The following is a 6,000-nucleotide window of genomic DNA, read 5'->3' on the forward strand; positions in this document are numbered from 1 at the left end:
GTGAAGAGCTCTCGGCTCAAGGTAATTTGTGCCGCCCTGCATCTGAGCCACATCCTTCAAGTGCCGGCCTGCGTAGCATTGTCAAAGAAGAGCTGGCCTCAATGACCTATTGCCCGCCAACATCGGTCGCTCCTACCATCTGTCAGGCGCCAACGTACGCCCAGGTCACATCCTTGCCGCCTGCAGTTGGAGCGCCTACGCCACCGGCGCCTACCACTGCTCATGTCGCTGCATTGGCACCACCTGCCGCGGCGCCGACATACTACCCTAACTGGCGCCCAGCCCGCCCTGTTTGTTATTACTGCGGGTACCGAGGCCATATTTCCCGCTTCTGTCGTCGCAGGCTCCAGAATGAACGCCGCGGCTACGAATCATTTGAAGCAGACTACCCTCCTCGCTTTTCCGGCTCTAACCACCGTTCATTCCCTGATTATCCCCGACGTTCGTCACCCCCGCCAGAAAGCCCCGCTCCGCCTGCTGGTTACAGGCCTTCAAGACGCCGTTCTACTTCGCCTTTTCGCCGCTCAACCTCGCCTCTCCGTCCAGCTTCTCTGACGACCCCCCGCTTGTCGGAAAACTGACCACTGCAGTTTTAGGAGGGAAAACTGCACTCTTCGACCATCCCAAAAATCCTCCGGAACGTCCCTGGAATATTATTTTAGTGCGGGTTGAAGGTTTGTCTGTTGAGGCTTTGGTTGACACGGGCGCCGCTGTTTCTGTGATACACACTGACTTGTGCTCCCGCTTGCGAAAAGTGAAAACGCCTTATGATGGACCTGAACTCCGTGGAGCTAATGGTGCAATAATTCGGCCTTCTGCTAAGTGTACTGTGCGAGTTTTTGTTGATGGTGTCCGCCACCATGTACAATTTGCCGTGATGTCACCCTGCGCTCACCCAATTATTTTAGGCTGGGATTTTCTGTCTGCCGCATCAGCCAGCATTTCGTGTCGCGACAGGGTCATTTACATGACCGAGAGCGATCCGTCTTCTGAACCTCCCGAGCCCCGTTATCGCCTACTTGCCGCTACTGACTCAGTGTTGCCCCCTGGATGCGAACAACTTGTTGCGCTTACTGCTACTGACATTGATAACGGAGATGTGCTAATCGTGCCTTCTGATCGCCATCTGACCCGTGGAATCGCGCTACCACCAAGTCTTGTTCGGTTTGAGCATGGCACAGCGCTTGTCGCTGCTTCGAACACTTCGCCAGAGCCCATTGTGCTGACTAAAGGGACATGTTTTCCTTGTGCCCTGGACATTCACCCGGTGTCCCTCACCACCCTTACCGCCCCCTCTTCCTCACCAGCAGCTTCTTCTGATGCTTCTCTCTGTGTTCTCTTTGGCACCATCAATCCCGACCTTCCTGCGACTCACCGCCAAGCTTTGCAGGAATTACTTCGAAAACACCAAGCCTCCTTTGATGTCACTTCTCCGACCTTGGGCCGAACGTCTTCTGCACAGCACCGCATTATTACAGAAGGTACTTCTATTGTTAGCCGCCGCCCTTATCGTGTTTCCTTATCAGAACGTAAAATCATAGAAGATAATGTGAATGATATGCTCCGACGAGACGTTATTCGGCCATCAGCTAGCCCCTGGTCATCTCCGGTCGTCTTGGTCAAAAAAAAGGATGGCTCCGTGCGTTTTTGCGTTGATTACCGCGCACTTAACAAAGTCACTCGCAAAGACGTTTACCCTATGCCACGAATTGACGACTCCCTCGACTGTCTTCAGGGCGCCAAATATTTCTCCACTTTGGATTTGCGTTCCGGTTACTGGCAGATACCGATGCACGAAGCCGACAAAGAAAAAACCGCATTCGCTACTCCCGATGGGCTTTACGAATTCAATGTCATGCCTTTTGGACTTTGTAATGCCCCCGCTACGTTTGAGCGCATGATTGACACTGTTCTTAGAGGACTGAAGTGGAAAACATGCTTGTGCTACCTGGACGACATAGTTATCTTCTCTGCGACTTTTTCTGATCATTTATGCCGCCTTGATCAAGTATTAACGTGCCTAGCATCCGCCGGTCTCCAGCTGAACACAAAAAAGTGTAATTTCGCCAAGAAAGAAATCAAGATCCTGGGCCACCTCGTCAGCCGCGATGGCATTCGACCCGACCCTGACAAGCTTGCTGCAGTTTTGAACTTTGCACGCCCTCAACGGACTAAGGAACTACGCAGTTTCCTTGGCCTGTCTTCGTACTTTCGCCGTTTCATTCGCAATTTCGCTACCATTGCTGCACCGCTCCACCGCCTCCTTACCGACAGTACTACTTTCAATTGGTCCGAAGAATGCGAAAAAGCTTTCCAAACCCTAAAGAATGCCCTCACTTCGGACCCTGTTCTCGCTCACTTCGACGACACTGCTGCTACCATTCTCCACACCGATGCCAGCGGCCTCGGTATCGGCGCCGTACTTCTGCAACGTGACACCGCTTCTCGGGAAAAAGTAATTGCGTTTGCCAGTCGAACTCTAACACCAGCGGAACGCAACTACACTATCACAGAGCAAGAGTGCCTCGCCGTCGTTTGGGCAGTTCAGAAATTCCGCCCCTACCTCTACGGCCGCCATTTCACGATCGTTACCGATCACCACGCTCTGTGCTGGTTATCAACCCTCAAAAATTTGACTGGACGCCTTGGCCGTTGGATTCTGCGTTTGCAGGAATACCACTTCGATGTCATATTCAAATCAGGTCGCAAACATCGAGATGCCGATGCTCTTTCCCGCTGCCCGCTCCCAGAATCACCACCTAGTGCTTCTTCGCGCCTTCCTGCGTGCACCCTCGGCGTCGCAATGTCGTCCAGAGCTCCAAACATCCCCTGTGCTACTCCTGCCGCTGCTCCAGATCGGTACGCCATTATTTCACACCAGCAAGCCGATCCCTACTGTCTTTCCCTAATCAACCTTCTCACCGGTGCTTCTCACCCTCCTACCGCTAGGATGCGCAGACAACTCCAAAATTTCAAACTTGACAACGGCGTGCTGTCCCGTTATATTTATTGCTCTGAAGGCACCCGTTGGGTCCCCGTTATTCCGAAAGCGCTTCGCACCCGTATCCTGGCGGCTTTCCACGATGATGCTACAGCCGGTCACTTAGGCTTTCATAAAACTTACCACCGCGTGAAAACCCGTTTCTTCTGGCCAGGCCTCGCCTCAAGTGTGGCAAAATACGTCGCCTCTTGTCTGCGATGTCAGAGCCGCAAACGGCCAACTTCTCCTCCTGCTGGCCTACTACAGCCGCTACCTTGCCCAGCTACTCCTTTTGCCGTTGTTGGCATAGACTTATACGGGCCACTTCCATTGTCCGCACGAGGTAATCGCTGGATCGTCACCGCCGTCGACCACCTAACACGCTACGCTGAGACCGCTGCCCTGCCTAATGGCTCAGCACATGAGGTCGCGACCTTCTTTTTGGAATCGCTCGTACTGCGTCATGGGGCCCCTCAAGTGCTTCTCAGCGATCGTGGTCGGACATTTCTGTCGACGATTGTAGCCGAAGTTATTGAGGCCTCAACCACACATCACAAATTGACCTCCAGCTATCACCCGCAGACCAATGGGTTGACTGAGCGGTTCCACCGCACGCTTTCTGACATGTTGTCTATGTACGTCGACCAGGACCACCGAAACTGGGACGTAATACTTCCTTTTGTTACGTTCGCCTACAATACGGCTGTACAGCGGACCACAGGTTACACCCCGTTTTTCCTCGTTTACGGCCGTTCTCCTGCTACCTTTCTTGACGCCTCTTTCCTTTCTACACATGCCAGTTCCTCGCCCTCTCTTCCTGACCAGTTCCTTTCCCGAGTGGCCAAATCTCGCCGGCTTGCTCGCGTCAACACGGAAGCCAGCCAGGAAGACCGCAAATGCCGCTATGATGCAACCCATCGCCAAGTTTCGTTCCGTCCCGGCGACGAGGTGTTACTTTGGACCCCATTACGCACTCCTGGTCTTTCTGACAAGTTACAGCACCGTTACATTGGTCCTTACACAGTTCTTGCAAAAACCTCCCCGGTCAACTATCGCGTCTCTCCTCTTCACCCTCCTCCGGACAGTCGTTACCGTGGCACTGAAGTTGTCCACGTTTCACGTATGAAACCTTTTATTCGGCGCAATCCTGCGGACTAACTGCGGCCAGGCTGGCCGCTTCAACTGCGCGGGCGAAATAGTGTGAGCACTGTGTGGCGCTTCTTCTTCCACACGGCTGAACGTGCTGCAGCCACCGTAGTGCTGCTTCATCTTCATCCTGCTCCCTCTTGTAGATACCCATCGTCATCGCGGAGTGTGTTTGGCTGCAGTGTGCGACCAAGGCTTCAGGTCTGCAATAAAGCCTGATTCCCCAAGTCCGACCTTCGCGTTACCTTACAGTATTTTTATTTCCTATGAAATTCAGTGTGACAAAGCCCCACGCGGATATATTTCGCGTTTCAAGTTCTTGTGAAATGTGGAAGCCGGCCCGTCGCCGTGCCGCGGGTGACTCTAGCTGGCTCTGCGATCATTTTTGCCACTGCAGTGATTTGAATATTCGCGGCTTGTTTAGCAAATAACTGGCGTACTCGTTTGCCGAATGAGTGTTTCAAGATAATCATAGAGCATTTACCAGTACCGTATGTGTGCGATATTCCATCAGTGATTAATGCGCCATGGTCATTGCAGTCGTACTTTTGATTATACACGTATGGAATGGTCTACTCTTGCAAAGCCAAAGACGTAAGTTACGCTAGCTCTGCGTATGTCAAATAGGTATATGAAAGAAATACAGCCTTAAAGTATAGCGGCTGACGCATTGCGTCGTAAATTGCCGCCCGGGCGGCGGCCGTGTGCACCTTGAACCACACGTGGAGAGTCAGGGCCTCCGTCTTGGATTGCATCGCGCAGGTGTAACCCGACAACCCCACCTGCAGAGCGCATCCACTCAGGCAAGTCGGCGCCGCTGTTGCTGGCGCCGTGCCTCCATATTTTTCTTCCTTTGTTTGTGATGTTTTCAATGCACCTAGCAAGCAGCGAACAGAGCGTCCATATTTCAGCGCGAGTGAGTGCCATCAGTGGACTGGAACAGAAGTGCGCGGTGTGTCGTCAACAAGGGCGGACGCTTGAGAAAAAACAAATGTGCGAACGAGTGCGATGAAGAAAAGTGAAACTGTAACCCAGTTATTTGTTTCAGCATAACCTTAATATTATTCATACTTTAATTGTGCATGCAGTATTTTCTCTCCATGTTTTTTCTAACACTTCACTTCTTAGAGCGACAACGAAGCAGGAAGCGTCGATACGATTTGCCATATGTGGGAACGTCCATGCATGTGCGGACCGACGTTTAATTTACCGCTCAATTACCCAGCTTTAATTTAGATCACCATTGTTAAATCGTTTAAGCGAAAGTATGTGCTGCGATGCTTCGTATTCGTATAGCTTAAACGGCCTAGTGTATTTTGAAAGTGTATTTCGATGGAAGCGCGCTCGCTATAGTCGATCTGAGTCACGTACGCGCCTTAATAGGCCGACGCTTATCGCTCATTTTTTGCATCGCACTGCATGCGTGTCCTGCGGTAATCGTATGTTTGAAGCCTCTGTTGTTAAAACTAATACACTCGGGGGCAAAGAAATTTCCTAAAACTTTTGGAATTCTCTTCACCCAGAGCAGCAGGAATCGCCACGGGAGCAGCCACGGAAGAACCTGGACCATTGTCGAGCAGAATACAAGATATAGCAACCATTGCCTATGCACAATATATGACATGTCGTTTTGATTCTTTCTAATCTCCCGGTCGGCGTGGAACTATTTATCGCCGCCGCCGCCCTGACGGACCAGCAAACGGTGGTGAACTTATTATTATTTGACGCCGTTGACCGATCGTCGGTCTCATCCAAATTCGTCACAGTATACATGCGGATTGATTACAGTGCCAGCTTAAGTCAATGAAGATCTAGTGTAAAACAACACGGTGTAATCCCAAGCAACATCAACAACAGGTAGGTGGGATTAAAGC

Source organism: Amblyomma maculatum, unplaced genomic scaffold, assembly GCF_055883805.1.
Source record: "Amblyomma maculatum isolate TAMU_Amacu unplaced genomic scaffold, ASM5588380v1 scaffold_27, whole genome shotgun sequence".
Lineage (NCBI taxonomy): Eukaryota > Metazoa > Arthropoda > Arachnida > Ixodida > Ixodidae > Amblyomma > Amblyomma maculatum.